Here is a 16,849-nt window from a genome sequence, read left to right as displayed (position 1 = left end):
GTATAGATAGAAGGTCAAGGGAACCAAAGCGTGGTGGAGCTTACAAGATAAGATAGCGACCAAACCAACCGTGGGGACAGAAAAATATTGGGACAGTGGGCTGCCCGGGATTTACACAAAGGTAGACGAGAGCACGGGGTCCTGGGTGTCTGGTAATTCCTTCAAGAAGTTTTACAAGGAAGGGACTAAGAGACGGTCAGGGAAGGGATCCAGTGGCCAGTCCTACAGCTCTACCGTGGTGGCCCGCAGCCGCTTCTCTTCCTGTGAAGAGAACAGCCACCCTCAGCATCACGGAATAAGGAATCATTGGTAAAAAAAAAAAAAACAAAAAACTAGCCTCAACTTAATTGTTCGAGGAGCTGAAAAAGCATTAGCTCATTTCCGTGGGTGATGGGCCAAGAACTGAGGCCACCCCAGGACTGCGAAGGGAAGAGGTACAGACATTCTCAGCTCCCCCGCCTCACACCCCCCCTCACTCCTCACTCCCCTCCCCCCCCCCCCCCCCAGCTCCGCCCTGGCTACCAATGACTGTTGGTGGCGGTCACAGAGAAGCAGTTAGTGGTGGGCCTGGCCTCTGGGGTTACTTTGGTCAGCAGGCCGGAAGTGGGGAAGGAGACCTGTTACTAAACAGGGAACTGCGAGAAACAGCGGAAACCTGCACCTTGTCCTTACCACCTCTCACCAGTGACAATGTCAGAGCACAATGGCTACCACTTCGGATGACTGCAGTCCCCAAAGGTCATTAAAATGTAAAAGGGGAAGGACGCTGAGAAGTAGGAGGATGTCATCCTAGTCAGGGCCTCCTACCTGCCAGGGCACGCTACAAAATATCACAAAGGGGAATGTTAGAGTGTGGGGGACAGGTGGCCCTGGCATTCCTCTTTTTTTTTTTTTTTTTTTTTTTTTTGGTTTCTTGAGACAGGGTTTCTCTGTGTAGCCTTGGCTGTCCAGGACTCACTTTGTAGACCAGGCTGGCCTCGAAATCACAGTAATCCACCTGCCTCTGCCTCCCGAGTGCTGGGATTAAAGGCGTGGGCCACCATGCCCAGCCCTGGCATTACTCCTTAAGGATGTCTGGGTACCGGTAGAAGTTTGGTATTGAACGTGCTCAGTGACTAGCAATACCCTTTCTACAAACCTAGTCTTCATTTTGGAAAATATTTTAAAACGAACCCTTGGAACATCTGATGAATATTATGTCTCTCCCCATCACCCTCTCTTAGCTCCCCTCACACCTTTTTTTTGGAGACATGCCTCATGTAGCCAAGGCTGGCCATGATCTCTCTATGTAGCTGAAGGTGACCTTGAACTTCTGATCTTCCTGCTTCCGTCAGCGTGTGCTGTCATGGCTGGTTTTATAAAGGGCTCACTGGTGGCTAAACTCAGGGCCTTGAGTGTTCTAAGCAGTTACTCAGGCAACTGAGTCATATCCTCAGCCCTCCTACTAGTTTAATTAAAAAAAAAAGTTTTACTTTTAAGTGTGTGTGTGTGTGTGTGTGTGTGTGTGTGTGTGTGTGTGTGTGTGTGCATGTGAGTGCAGGTGTACTTGAAGGCCTGAAAAATCCCCTGGGGCTGTGGATGGCTGTAATGCCTTTACCCTCCACATGGATGCTGGCGACTGAGCCCAGTCCCTTCGCACCAGCTATGGGCATCCTTAGCTGCTGAGCCATCTCTCCCGTTCTTATGTGATATTGGAAGAGTCTTTCGTCCTTTTCCTCCCCTTCCTCCTCCTTTATCATCTTCGTCTTCCCCTTCTCCGCGGTGCTAAACCTAGGGCTTCATGCATAGCAGGCAAGTGCCACATCCCTAGAAGATGCACTTTTTTTCTGGGTTTCAATGTGTTTCATGAAGGGCTTGGAGCAGATAACCATGGGGGTCCATTCACCCACCAGTTTATAGGGTTCTGTAGGTGTGGACGTGATGCAGAGAGCAAGCGGATGTAACAACCCAAGGATTTCAGCTCCCACTCAGGGCAGGGCAGTTGCATTTTCACCCACAGACTCTTGAGGTCAGTCAGCCAGTCTCTGCAACCCTTAGAGCACAGAGCTTCCATCAACACTCAGTGCCCAGCGACATGGTGGCACCTTGAAAGCCACACTCCCCTCTTGGGCCACGTCTTGCATATTCATGTGCTATTGTTCCTTTAAAAAAAAAAGTCCTAGCTGAGTATAAGTGTGGTGGGTCCTCTCAGTTACAAGGAACGAAGGACCTGGGAAGGGGGCAGAGGAAGCTGCCGTGTGAACACCTCCAGGCACACCTCGGACACCACGGCCTACTCACTGACAGGGAGAAAGGCCACTTTCCGCCTGACCAAGAATCAAAGAAAACACATTTAAGTGACAAGGTGGTACCACTTTCTGCTATGAAATTAGCAGGAGTATTATTTTATCAATGATCCCAGAAGTTAAGAAAAAGATTTGATTTGTCCCAGTAAGCGTATGCGTATGTGTGTGCGCATGGCTTTGTGCACACGAGTATAGTGCCCGAGGAGGCCAGGTGAGGGCTTGGATCCCCTGGAGCTGAACTTCCTGAAGGTTGTGATTTGCCTGGCATGGATGCTGGGAACTGAGTCTGAGTCCTCTGCAAGATCTGCACATGCTCCTAACCCCCAGTCCCAACCCCAGAGACATTTGTTTTAGAATAGAGAGCAATCCTTTTATTATAAACAGCAGGCTGCTGCATCCTTTTGGCAGGGTGCTTGGCAATACCCAAATAATGCAAAGGTGCTTGCCTGGTGTCCTTACAAGGAGAAGGCAATTTGGACAGAAATACAAGAGTATGTTATGTGACGATGGAGGCAGGGTTGAAACTGTGCCTCTGTAAGCTGAGATGTGCCAAGGGTCAGCAGCAGCAAGGAGCCAGGAGAGCAGCACAGACAGAGCACATGTGCCCTCTGTGTCTCTGGAGGACCCAGCATTAGCACCATTTTGATTTTGAACTTGTAGCCTGCAGGACAGTGGGGAAAGAGGAAATCTGTTTTAACAAAGTGCTCCATTGTGGTATGTTGACTAGCAGGCAGCCCCAGGGAAACAAACAGACCATCGTTTCAAGTTTATTATTACAAGGCCATGCTATGTCTTTGACGGTCACACTCACCGTCAACTTGAGTGGATTGAGAAGTGTCCCAGTGACTAGCGGAGCACACCTCTGAATGTGTCTGTTGAGGGTACGCCCAGAGAGGACTACAGAGGGTGGACACGCCCTGAATATGGGTAGCACCACTCCATAGGCCAGGACCCAAAGGGCAAAGTCAGCTCACTTGGTGTTCTCTTTCGCTCCGCTTTCTGACAGCTACAACATGAGCAGCTTTGCTATTGCCCCTCGCCATGACGCTCCATCTCACTGTGGCTCAGAAACAACTGATGGAAACTGCTGAAGTGTTGGACCAAAAGTAGCATCTTCTCCCTCTCCGGTATCGTGTCACAGGGATGTGAAGTCTAGATAACATAAGCATCTTTGGCCGCTCATGATGACCGAGCAGTGGGAATAGCCAGGCTCTTGTTCTTCCTTCCTTCTGGGTAAGCAATTCTATAAGCCAATCTCTTGCTGCATTCACCTGCATGCCTGTGACCACCAAGATTACCTACAAAGAAGAAAAAAAAAAGTTAAATGTTGCCTGCCCCATCTCAGCGGCCTTCATCTCTAACTCCAGACAAATATGTCACTAGAAGAGAGCGTTTCTGCAGCATCATAAAAATCTTGAATAAATATTGGCATACGGGTCATCGACTGCTAATGTGTGATATTATAAAGCCAGCCCCTTGCAAGCTCTGAACAACCCAGTGTTAAGCAGGAGGATGGTGCCAGGGGACTGACTAATAGCTTCATCCCCCCGCCCCCAAAAAAATCTCAGGACATGAAGTCCTAATGGTGGTGGCAGTGTCCCTGGCTAGGCCAGGTCAACCCCCTTACCCACAAACAGTACAGTAGCTGGCGGTGGACTCTGTCTGGTTCAGCTGAAACCAGCTCCAGGGATCACTTCACCAGGGGAGCATGACCCGAGGACAGTTACCTTTTCCCCTAGGGAACTTTGCAATTTTAGGAGCTGCTTAAATCTTGTCTATATTCTTGCGTTGTATAAATACATCTACAGCAGAAGGACTTCTGGGTAATGTGGGCTTCCAAGAAGAGCACACCCCTTTCCTAGACATTCAGCCCTCGCGGGGTGCTGCACACCCTTTTCCTGGACATTCAGCCTTCCCGGGACACAGACTGCCATGCATATGTTGGCCAGACATATATTCCAGCAAAACATCCATACACATAAAAACAGACAGGATTTAAGAAAAATTTAAAAAACCGTGTGCTTAACTGATTCAAAAATCCATAGGAAGTGAAAGGACTGTTTGCTGTTTCTTTCTTTTTTCGAGACAAGGTTTCCTGGGTAGCCTTGTCTATCCTAGACTTGCTTTGTAGACCAGGCTGGCCTCGAACTCGCAGTGATCCACCTGCCTCTGCCTCTCGAGTGCTGGGATTAAAGGCATGCGCCACCACCACCCCAGCTTGTTTGTTGTTTGTTATCCATCCTCATTCCCAAGGAATAGTGCAGCAGGCTGTGGTAGCTCATTGTCTGGACAAATCCAGGCACAGAATAAAGAGGCTACGCATGCACTCTGGGCTCAGCTGCCATTCCCGGACTCAGCAGTGAGTCTCCTGTCCAGCCTGCACCGCTGGAGTCTTTCTGCTCCTTCTTCCCTTGGCCCTGAAGGAGAATGTAGCCACTTGCTATCTGCCCCAGCTCTCCAGGAGAGCCAATGCCACTTGTTTCCCAAGCTGCAATCTCAGGATGAATGTACAAAGATGCTTAGCTCTGCGCTGCCCTCCTGCCATTTCTCATGAGATAGTTGACATCCAAGGTCATCGGAAGCCGTTGTGCCGCTTGGGGCTCGCTGGAACGGAACGTTCTGTAATTCTTAGGCTTTTGAAAGACAAAGAACGACCTCGTAAAAGAACTTAAAAATATCTGCGCACCAGTCAAGTCTGCCCAGCAGGAAGGAGTAAGACTAAGAAGGTTCTAGAACCTTACAAGTTACTCCTGATTATTTCAGGGACCCAGGATGGGAGGATGTTGGTTAGACAGGGGGTTAGTGTCAGGAGAGACTAACAGTACCCCACTGCCACCCTGGTTACGTTACTTCGGTTGGGCCAAAAAGGCAGGTGGTGGCAGTGAACACAACAGAATGTAAAGACAAGTCATGGTGGCCTCTCTGCCAGGTCCAGCTCAAGGCCCCAAACAAGATATGAAGAACAGTCAATGGTGGTGGACTCTGTCTAGTTCACTCACCCCAGCTCCAGGGAGGCCTCACCAGGGAGGTGCGTACCCACCCTTTCCTCTGGTGAGCTTTGCAATTTTAGGGGCCACTTAAAAACTTGTATCTATTATCAAATCATGCATGTTTACTTATAACAGACAGACTGACTTCTGGGTAAAATAGGGTGTGCCAAAAAGAGCACACCCATTTCCTGGAAGTGTCTGCCCTGGAGGAGGCACAGGGGAGAGGGGACAGAGAGAAGAGAGACATAAGCCCCATGCCTGCCCGGCTCAGCTGGCTCTGGTTCTAAAGAGTGCATTGTGGTTTTCCTGGCTGAGTTAATGAAAGCCCTGGCTACTTTCCGTCCTGCTGGGTCCCATCTGAATTTTTCTCTGTGGGAGCACAAGAGCCAAGGACCTCTTCTGGGGTCTAGGGCAGAGCAAACTCAAGACCACTTTATCCTAGTTAGTTTTCTCTCGCTATAATAAACCATGACCAAAAGCAACTTGGGAAGGGTTTGTTTGGCTTTCAGATTGCTGCCCAGTACTGAGGGAAGCCAAGGCGGGAGTTCAAGGCCGGGACCTGGAGGCAGGAACCGACGCTGAGACCCCACAGGCTGTCTGATGGAGGCAGGTCCTCACTGGGGTCCTCTTGTCGCAAGTGTGTCAAGTTGAAAACCAAGATCAGACACACACACACACACACACACACACACACACACACACACACACACACCTTGTAGACAGAATTAAAATTCTGTGAAGTTAGCTCTGAGAAGCGAGCCGAGGCTGCCATGAGCTGTGGTAATAAAGAACGGTCTGTGGTTTGTCCAGAAAGATATCCAGGCTAGGGTACCTTTCTCAAAAACCTTTACCCGGATCTCCATGGCAACTGGGATGCGGCAGCCAAAGTAAGGAGATTGTAAAGAGATGACAGATTCATGATCACGGCCCTGGGGCTCTAGGCCCAATTAGTTTGGCCTACATTGGTGGCAAAACCTTAGATTTGCTTAGCCATTCATTTTCCGTGTATCTCGAGTGACCCGCCTGGGAGCCAGCGTGGGTTGGGTTGACTGTTCTAGGCCCCGGGCTCTCATCTGCTCACTGGTAAGACTGAGTCCTAGAGAGAATATGGTTCATTCTAAGTCACACAACCAAGCAGTACAGCTGGGGCAGTGGGCTGACTAATTTCAACTCTGTGTTTCTAGGCTTCAATGCCAAAATTCTTCCTAAAGGTGAACATTTCAGGCTGCAGGAGCACTTTTCTTTGACAGAGACTATCCTGACAGACACAAACTGCTGAAAATGCAGGCGATGTCCTCTCCTCCTTAGTTCCCAAACTGGAAAAGTGCAACAGAAGAAAGGAGCTAATCTGGGTTGAGGTGATGGCTCATCAGTTAAGAGTGTATATTGCTCTTCCGGAGGACCTGGGGTCAGTGTCCAGTACCCACATGGTGCCCGCCAACTGCCTGTAACTGCAGCTCCACTGTATCTAATGCCTCCAGGGGCAACTGCGTTCCCCTGCGCATGATGACACAAAAGAACATGTGCGCATATAATTAAAAAATAAAACAGCTCTTCTTAGTTTGTTTGAGACAAGGTCTCTCTTCTCTCTTTGAAGTCTTGGCTGTTTTAGAACTTGCTGTGTAGATCCACCTGCCTCTGCCTCTCAAATTTGGGGATTAAAAGCCTGTGCCACCTTGCCAGCTAACATTTCTTTTAAAAAAAATTAAAAAAAAAAAGTGGCTCATCTAAGCTATGTAAGGATCACGACAGCTGTGTTTGGATATATGCGATTGTATGTGTGGAGGCAGAGGTCAAGCTGAGGTGTCATTTCTCAATAGCCATCACCTTGTGTTTTGAGACAAGGCCTCTCATTGTCCCGGGGTGAGCTGATTAAGCCAGGCTGGCCGGCCAGTGCGCACCAGCGCTCCTGAGTCTCCATTTTCCCAGCCCAGGGATTATAAATGTATTATCACCAGGCCCACTTTTATTTATTTATTTTGTTTAGGCAGCTATGTCCTATGTAGCCCTGGCTGTCCTCGAACTCCATATGTAGACCCTCAAACTCATAAGGGTCCACCCTGCTTCTGCCTCTTTTATATAATTTTATATAATTCTGCCCCTTTTATATCATACTTGGGACCTCAAGCTTGTGTGGCAAGCGCGTTACTGGATGAACTATCACTGTAAGACTTTGTAGAGCATGGTAAATGTTGAGTGTTTTTAAATGAAGTAACATTTTACACATAATATTGTAATCAATTCTTTGAACATTTTATCTATGCATACAATGTGTTTTGGGCATATCTACCTCCTATTCCTTCCCCTAACTTTTCTTTTCTTTCTTTCTTATTTTTTTTTTTCTGAGACAGGGTTCCTCTGTGTAGCCTTGGCTGTCCTGGACTCTCTTTGTAGACCAGGCTGGCCTCGAACTCACAGCGATCCACCTGCCTCTGCCTCCCAAGTGCTAGGATTAAAGGCGTGCGCCACCACAGCCCGGCTCCCCTAACTTTTCTCAGCTTCATCTTCCACCCCCTACCTTCCTCCCAACTCCGTGTCTGTCTTTATTAAAAAAATTATTGTGTGGGTGTGCGTGTTCTGTCTGCACGTACGTCTGTGCACCACGTGCACCACGTGCACCACAGAGGCCAAAAGAAGGCATTGGACCCTCTGGAACTGGAATTGATGACAGTTGTGAGCTGCCATGTGGATTCTGGGAACTTAAGTGGATTCCTCTGGAAGAGCAGCCAGTGATTTTAACCACTGAGCCATCCCCCCCCCAGCCCCCTGCTCCCCCCACCCCAGCTTCTTAAACAGAACTCAAACAGTCCAACTTGTGGTGCCTGTAGACTCATGGATTCGAGGCCATTCAGTGGAGCGCAAACAGTCGACTAGGGGCCACAGTCTTAGAGAAAACTGACTCTCTCTCCTCCTGCAGCAGGCATCAGCTACGAACGGTTTCTCAGTTATGCGTGGGGGCTCATACGTTCCTTTGCCTCCAGAGCAGAGCAGAGCGTTCCGTGTTGGCTTTTTGAGAAAGACTGACATATACTTACAGTGATATGCCCGGCCATTGTAGGAGTCAAATCTTGCTGGTCCTTGAGCGGATAAGGGAGTGTCAGCTTAGGAGCATGTGGTCAGTGCTGTGGGTGTGGAGGCCTAGAGATGGCGGGGGGTGGGGGGGGTGGGGGGGTGGGGGGGGTGGGGGGGGTGGGGGGGTGGGGGTGGGGGGGTGGGGGGGGTGGGGGGGTGGGGGGTGGTGTCAGACTGTCCCCGTGGGCCTCTGAGGACACGTGTCCCAGCCGATTACAAGGCGCAGGGATCCAGAGCTCTCACTGGTCCTTGTACTTTGCTAGACACAAGTCAATACCTGGATTTCCTAAAGCCATGAAGACTGCAGGGTTGATTATGGCTCTGCTGTTGCTTCAGTCCCAGGTCTTTCCAGGTAACCTAGACCCCTCCAGAGCAGGGGCGGAGTGGGAGAGCGGGTCTGGGTTCATGGTCGGGTGGGTATGAGGCCGCGGGAAGAGCCTCAGATCTTGGGTTAAAACCTGCAAGGCGACTTACTTCTCTGTGTTTCGGTGTCCTAATTTCCAATTTTTATGTACCAAATTCGGTAGAAAGGTCAGGACAGGGCACGCTGAAATTTTGGTGTGCAGCGAGGGTAGCTTCTTTGTTTTCTGTAATTTGTCAGAGAGGACCAGGAACTTCCATCCTGCCGGGAGGAGAGTTGGAAGTTAGGGGTGCAGGGATTGCATAGAATCTGGCAGCCAATTGCACCTTATGATTTGCGATACAGTGCTAGCTTGGAGGAAGAGTGAGGCCTCCAGGGTCTTTACCTTCATCCTCCCCTTTCCTCGACCCTCAATAACAGCTGGATGCAGGAGACAGTGGGTACACTGGTACTCAGTTAAATATGATTTATTTTAGACTAGTGTTTTTGTGCTTTTTAAATGTTTGGTTTTTCATTTGTTGTTGTTGTTTGGGTTTTTTTGAGACAGAGTTTCTCTGTGTAACAACACTGGCTGTCCAAGAACTCACTTTATAGACCAGGCTGGATTTGAACTCACAGAGATTAGACTAATTGTTCTAAGCCACACGTTAAATCTATTGCTACCATCATCACTCTTGCAGTACGAGGTCCTAGTCTTCAGGCCTGGAAGTCTTCGATCTGAGGTGCTGATGTTTGTGATACAGTCTTTCTTGTCTTTGAGAGCTTACTCAGTCTCTTATGTGATAGGATGCTTCAGGCTTGTTTTGTAGTTTCTTGACCAAAAATGGTCTCCACAATTCCAATTTCTAATTCCTATTGGCTGGCCAGTGGTTCTAAGCTTTGGAAAAATCTTTAAAAAAAAAAAAAAAAAGCACCCACGAATTCGTAATGGTGCTTCTGATTTAAATTCACAGCCTACTCTGAATTGCTTTATTATTTTTTTTTTTTCTTTTTGCAGTGGTGGGGATGGAACGCAGGGCCTCACGGGTGTTAGGGAAGAGCTCTGCCACTGAGTCCACACCTGGCCTGCTAGGAATGACAGCCTAAACCCTATTCCATCCTTTCACTGTCTCTTACCACAAATACCTCTACAGTAACATGTTCTCAAGCCACTGAAAACTTCTGCACACATTCCTAGGACACTTCCATCTTTATGTTGTGCCGTGTGGCACTTTTATCAGGGTGTGTGGCCACCGAGTCTTTTATGCAGTCATTTTATTTTCACATTTTTGTGGTTCATGCTGGACAGACACTCTGTCACTGAGTCCTGGTGGCTTGATTTCAATCTGTCATTTAGTTAGAGTCCTATAGCCCTGTGTATTTTTAAAATTTTATTTATTTTTATTTTATGTGCATTGTATGTCTATGGGTGTCAGATTTTGGAGTTACAGACAGTTGCGAGCTGCCATGTCGGTGCTGGGAATTGAACCCAGGTCCTCTGGAAGAACAGTCAGTTCTCCCAACCGCTGAACTATCTCTCTAGCCTTAGCCCTGTGTACTTAACACTTCATTCTGTGTCTAATTTGCTAGTCTGAAGCTCTTTCCCTGTTACACATGGAGGCAATATTTGTACAGTTTCAGGTGTTGACAGTCCGCTGTTGTCCTTCATCCTTGGAAGCCCTGAGTAGCTTAAATACGTGACACCAATCTTTATTCCGGCATGAAGCATTATTGTCAACAAGTTTTAGTATAACCTGACTTCTTGTGAGCATGTGTGTGTAGGTGTGTGCACGTGCGTGTGTGCGTGTATGTGTATGCATATATGTATGTAGTCTACTGAATTCATTAATACAGTGATGCTCATATGTATGTGTGTTTAGGGCTGACCACTTGGAGAAACTTATCAGGGAGCTAATTTCTGGAGAAAACTGGCTCTCCCTCTTTCAGCAGCCTGTAGATCTTCATCTGGTGGGTGGCACCCTGTGAGATTTCCCCTCTGCACCCGTGTCTGTCTACTGGTGTGGTCATGTAGGTCTTATTTATGTATCCGGATCGTTAGGGTTTCACGGGCACAGCATCCCAGTCATGTCTGGAAGACACTATTTAGCAGCCGGTGTCCTCTGCCTCCTCTTCCTGTCTTTCCAGTTCTCTAATGTGCTGTTTCCTGTGTGGATGGATTGTATTGGAGATACAGTAACTGGGCCAGGATTAAAAAAAAAAAGATTTATTTATTTATTATTGTATATACAATGCTCTACCTGCACGTATGCCTGCACTCCAGAAGAGGGCATTAGATCACATTATAGGTGGTTGGGAGCCACCATGCGGTTGCTGGGAATTGAACTCAGGACCTCTGGGAGAGCAGTCCGTGCTCTTAGCTTCTGAGCCATCTCTCCAACCCCTGGGCCAGGATTTTTAATGGTCATTAATTCCCTGCATTTTGAGCAACTGTGGGTCTTTTCTTCTTTATTGAAATATACTTTCCACTTTGCATTTCTCTTAAGCCATTAGCTTTCATTATTTCCTAATGTGTTCCTTCTAGCTCAGTTTTTACCCCTCGTAAAGTAACTTGGGTTGCTCAGTCTCTGGTGAGGTTCTTTTCTTTCATAGCTGGATTTATTTAACATTAGTGTTTTTATACAAATTAACTAATTTGTATAAAATTAATTTTATTTCCATTTTAATTTTCCTTTTTTTTTTTTTTTTTTTTTTTTTTTGGAGACAAGGTCTCACTTAGCTGAAGCTGGTCTCGAACTCACCATGTGTGGCTGAGGATGCTCTTGAACTCTTGGTCCCTCCTGCCCCTACTCATGGTAGATATGGGCTACCATGCACAGTCTATGCTATGCTAGGGCTGGAGCTTAGGGCTTTAAGCATGCTAGGCAAGCACCGACTGAGCTACACTGTCTACGTCATTTGTCACCACAGCTCTCTGGGACAGCTACATCTTGAAGAAAAGAGCAAACAGATTCTTAAGAAGGAAAGCCACCAGCTCAAGCTTGGGACACAGATTTTTTAAGTCCAGGTCTATAGATTCTGATGGTTCATATTGTTAACCTCATAACTCACCGCGCTGGTTAAGCCTGGTGGCTCACTACAGCTCCCAAGAGGGAGCGTTTCTGAAGGGCTGGGATTTGGTATGGAGCTGTCCGTAGAGGGTGTGAGATGGTATGAGGTCCCTTTTATTGCCTGGGCCTCTGGCCTCTGCCTGGAACCTCACGGCTGATGCAGGTGTCCTTGCTTCTGCTTCTGGAACAGGGAGCACTGAAAAGTGTTGGAAGTCCCTGGGTGTCTGCCGCGACGAGTGCTTCGAGAGCGAGACCATCTACATCCTGTGCTGGAGCGGCCGACTGTGCTGCGTGAAGGCCAAGAACGTGCCAGAGTTTTCACAGAATTTCAGATAGCACTCTAAGGGCCACAGCCACACCTCAGCGCTTCCCTGAGCTTCATTAAAGCAGCTTCGGCCGACTTCTGTGTTTGCCTCTTTGTATTCATAACCGAAAGCCAGCAGAAGGCACGCGGTAAGAGGGTACATCTAATTTCCCCCCCAGGACCTCATCTGTGGAGCTCACCCACTGCACGGCAAAAATGTTCTGAGAAAATGTATCCTTACTGGTGCAGACTGCCTTTTCTGGTTGTTTCTAAACAAATACATTCGAGAACGACATATTTGAGATTTACACTGTATTAGGAGTTATAGGTAATCTAGACATGACGTAAATATGGTTGGGTTCTGAAATCCCTTGAAATGCCAAAATACGTGCTCCCTCAGTTCTCTCACATATGGTATCACACTGTTTGTGTGTGATCTGTGCACACCCTCTCAGGTGCTTTATTTACTATATATATTACTGGGGTATATTGATTGTGTAAAGTAGTAGGTTTTATTGTGACATTTCCATCTGGTGTACAGTATATTTTGAACATATTCATCCCCACCACTTTCTCATATGTTTCCTGCAGTCGCTTTTAGCTTCCCTAATAGTTCCTGTTCAACATTTGTGCCGTTTTTATTTTCTTCTTTAAATTCCACATATGAGAGAAAACGTGATGTTTGTTTTTCTGAACCTGGCTTATTTCACTTAACAAGATAATCTCCACTTCTGCCCATTTTCCTTCAAATGAAATGATTTCATTCCTTATGACTGAATAACATTTCATTGTATATGTATTCCATATTTTCTTCCTTCCCACTTAAAAAAAGATTTATTTATTTATTATGTATACAGTGTTCTGCCCGCATGTACACCTGCAGGCCAGCAGAGGGCACCAGATCTCAGGATAGATGGTTGTGCCATATGGTAGCTGGCATTTGAACTCATGACCTTTGGAAGAACAGACTGTGCTCTTAACCTCCGAGCCATCTCTCCAGCCCCCTTCCCACTTTCTTATGTTAAGCTTCTGACACAAAGTATCATTCCACAGCCCAGGCTACCCTGGGCTACGATGTAATCCAAGTTGCCTTGAACTTGTGGCAATCCTCCTGCTTCCACCTCCTGACTGTTGCAGGTATCAGTGTGAGTCACCATACCTGCTGTTCCGCATTGTGTCCATCCACTCACACACCGGTGGACACTCAGGCTGCCTTCATGGCTTGGCTGCTGTGAGTAGTGCTGTGGTGATCACTGACAGGCAGGTAGCCATAACACCCGCTGCCTTAGCTTCCTTCCGGCGTGTGCCCGGGGCTGTGAGAGCTACCTTGTGGAAGTTCTAGTTTTAATTGTTTGAGGGAAATCCCATATGTATTTCTGAGTGGCTACACCCAGAAGCGGGGTGTAAGAGCTCTTTCCCTTTCTCCCTCTCCAGCATCTTACTTTCCTCAGTGATTGCCAGTGATGTCTACAAGCTACTCATCCGACAGAGGACTAGTACCCAGAATATAGAAAGAACTCAGAAAGAGCAAAAGTGACCAATAATTACATGAAAAGAAAACGACCAACTTCTTTAGCCATCAGGGAAGTGCAAACCCAAATCCCTCCTGTACGTCATGGCATCTCTGTGTTCCTTGTCACACTTGATGGAATGGACACACAGATAAGTGTGTATACACGACTGTATACACAGCCAGCGAGGGGCAGTACAAGCTTTTATTTTATTTCTATAAAGATTCATTTATTTATGTTATGCCTGAGCGCTCTGCTTGCATGTACACCTGCAGGCCAGAAGAGGGCACCAGATCTAACTATAGATGGTTGTGAGCCACCATGTGGGTGCTGGGAATTGAACTCAGAACATTTGGAAGAACAGACTGTGCTCTTAACCTCTGAGCCACTGCTCCAGCCCCCAAGCTTTTAATCTCAGCCGTTCCTTAACATGTCTTTATAGCATTGACGGGGTCTAAGGATCAAGTAAAATTATGTGTACATAGGCGGTGTGACATGGCGAGGGCAGACATCTGTGCTGTGAAAGCATTAGCGTAAGTGAGTCAGTGAACTCATCTGTCCATCACAGTGTTAGTCACTTTTGCCGCGACAAAGTACTTGGTAAGAAGTGGCTTAAGGGAGAAAGGGCTTATTTTGGCTCACTGTTTGAAGAGACAGTCCCTGGGGGAGGAAAACAGGGGCAGGAGTGTGAGGCAGCTCGTCAAACTGCATCCATAGTCGGCAAGCAGTGTGAGGTGAACACAGACATTTGCCACCCCGCCACCTGCCACCCCACTTTTGGTCGGGACCCCAGCCCATGGAATGGCACCGCCCACGTTCAAGGTGGACCTTTCTTCCTCAGTTAAGCCTCTCTGGAAACACATTTATAGACACACCCGTTATTCCTCATTAATGCTCTGTATCTTCCCTAATTCCGCTAAACTGGCTGTCAAAACTAACCATTACAAGTCAGCTTCTTATCAACTTGACATCGAATCACACACGGCTTTTAACCGTCACATTCCATCTCCCCATCAAAGACTCATGGCCAGGCCATAATGTGAAATGTGTTTAGTTTATCTGTAAGAGTCACTAACACTTTAGTCCCAGGGTGCTCGCCACGCCTGATGACCTGAGTTGCATCCCCAGGACCCACACAGTAGGTCACAAAGCTGACGTCCATGCTTGACTGTAGCACATGTGTGCACACAAACAAACAAGCAAATAAATAAATAAATAAATGTGAATTCACTTTTCACAGACCTTTATGTCCTGTCCCATTCCATAAACGCTGCAGCTCGGCTGAGGTCACTGCTCCACATCGTCACACTGTGAAAACCTGACCACAAGGTCCTTTCCTTGTTGCTGATGCTGAGACAGAAGGAGCAAAGCTCTAGAGAGAGCTGGACAGGCAGTAGCGCGGTTTGAGCTTGGCAACAACTCACAGCTCACTAGCAACAATGCTGTGGCCACATCCAACCAAAAGAGGACAAAGACATTCCCTACACCAGGCCAAACTGGAAGGAACCCAGAATTACCACAGCATCACCGCTGAGAACGGCTAAGATCTCAGCTCTGCTGGGTGATGCTCAGCAGAGAACTCTAAACATGGCAAACCTCTCTCTAGTTGGTATTTAATTAACAGGCATTCCTTGAGTATTTTTCAAAGGCCATAAAACTTATTTTAAAATGCTTGTTTTGCTGGACGTGGTGGGACATACCCAGCACTGGGGAGGCTCGAGGCTCAGGAATTTGAGGTCAGCCTGGGACATCCGAGTTACTGCCTCAAAACAGCCAGACAAACCAGGCCACTTGTTTTAGGACAGGAACTCTCAAGTTGTCCATTGCCCTCCCCAGCATCTTTTGATGAGCCAGCCTGTCTCCATCTTAGGCTTAAAAGCCATCTTATAAGTAAAGACAAACCAGCTTCGTTCCTGCTTATGGTTAAACCTCTGTGTCTCAAGGATTGGGCTGTGTCCAATCCTTCACAAAATGGCTTAACTCAACATGGCACCTGTTCCAAGAACGGAAAAATCATGTCTTTGCTTCAAAAAATTGTTCATAACTGTCTTGCAATTCTTTGTTTTTTCTAAAGGCGACATGACCACCTCTGACCAACTTGTGACTGTTGTTATAGCTGTCTTATTACGCTTATATTCTGCTTTCATCACCCCCACCTATTTTGCCTGCCAAATCTTCCATTAGAAAACTCTCTACTCCTGAGCTATAAAAGCCTGTCTTCCTCATATCCAAGGCAGACCTCTTAAACCCTGTCTTAGGGAGAGGCAGCCCATGTGTATGAATTAAAAAAAAACTTCCTCTAATTAATTGCTTGCTTAAATTAATTTGGTGGTGATGATTTGGTTCAGGAGTCTTTCTCCTTTTGTCTTTGGGAGTAACACTTTGTCCTTGGCCCATGGGCAGCCAAATATGAGTTGGTTGTCTGCTTCTTTGTTTTTTGTTTTTTTGTTTTTCTATTGCATTTACAGTGGCCTGGGCAGTTCTGATGGGGGAGATATTAGGAAAGTCCACACTAGGAACAGAGAATGCATGATCTGCCCCAGGAGGGCAGCAACTGCTTCCGGGAGAAGAAGATAAATTGAGGATCGAGGGATGGAGAAGCCTCCGGAAAGGCGGAGGCTGCAGTGATGATAATAAGCCAGAAGAGAGATGACAAAGGCACAAGGAGTGTAAGGGAGTGATAAACTCCGGAACACACTCAGCATCCCCCGCTCCCACCGCCCATTTACTCTGTATCCACTCCAGACACAAAAGAGGGGGCTGGCCTTGAACCCAGTTCTGAGTAAGCAATCCAAGCCTTAGATTTTCAAAGCTTTGAAATGTTCAAACAATTTGACGGTGTGCAGTTAGTAGCGAGGTCTGTGTCTCTTGCACCAAATCTTAACTGTGCTGGTGAGGAAGGCAAGCCAGGGCACACCAGGGAAGCAGACAAACTGCCAAATCAGGAAGATGAGCAACGGCAGCCAATGACAGTGCTGGTTAGCCTTCAAGATACTGGCTGTCCTGGAACTTGTTATGTAGACCAGGCTGGTCTTGAACTCACAAAACGCCAACTATCTCAGCCTCCTGAGTATGAAGAGAAGCCCATGGTCACGGTGAGTGAACGGTGCTACCACCTTTGCCTCTGTCTGGAGTGTTCCCCTTTGCCAGAGCCAGGCCTGGCACATGGGGAAGAGATGCCTTGGATTGAACACAGCGACAGCACTAACTCTTGGAGTACTTCAGGCTAATGCTTCCTAAAATGTCACCCCTGTAGCCACATGTCTCATCACACCCCAG

The 16,849-nt window shown here is 47.5% G+C and overlaps 1 long non-coding RNA gene across 1 annotated transcript; it reads right to left on the bottom strand.

Moving 5' to 3' along the window:
* Positions 1-2,558: 2,558 nt before the first annotated feature.
* Positions 2,559-15,033, bottom strand: LOC311594311. The gene is made up of 4 exons (XR_014778044.1): positions 14,813-15,033; positions 8,822-8,969; positions 3,097-3,583; positions 2,559-2,946 (listed from the first exon to the last, which is right to left on the bottom strand). It is a non-coding gene; the product is annotated as an uncharacterized lncRNA (long non-coding RNA).
* Between the last annotated feature and the right edge of the window lie 1,816 nt (positions 15,034-16,849).

This window comes from Acomys minous (genome assembly GCF_964271855.1).
Source record: "Acomys minous genome assembly, chromosome: 3".
Taxonomy (NCBI): Eukaryota; Metazoa; Chordata; class Mammalia; order Rodentia; family Muridae; genus Acomys; species Acomys minous.
The sequence above is the reverse complement of the archived record's forward strand: the minus strand, read 5'-3'. Positions and strand labels throughout refer to the sequence as shown.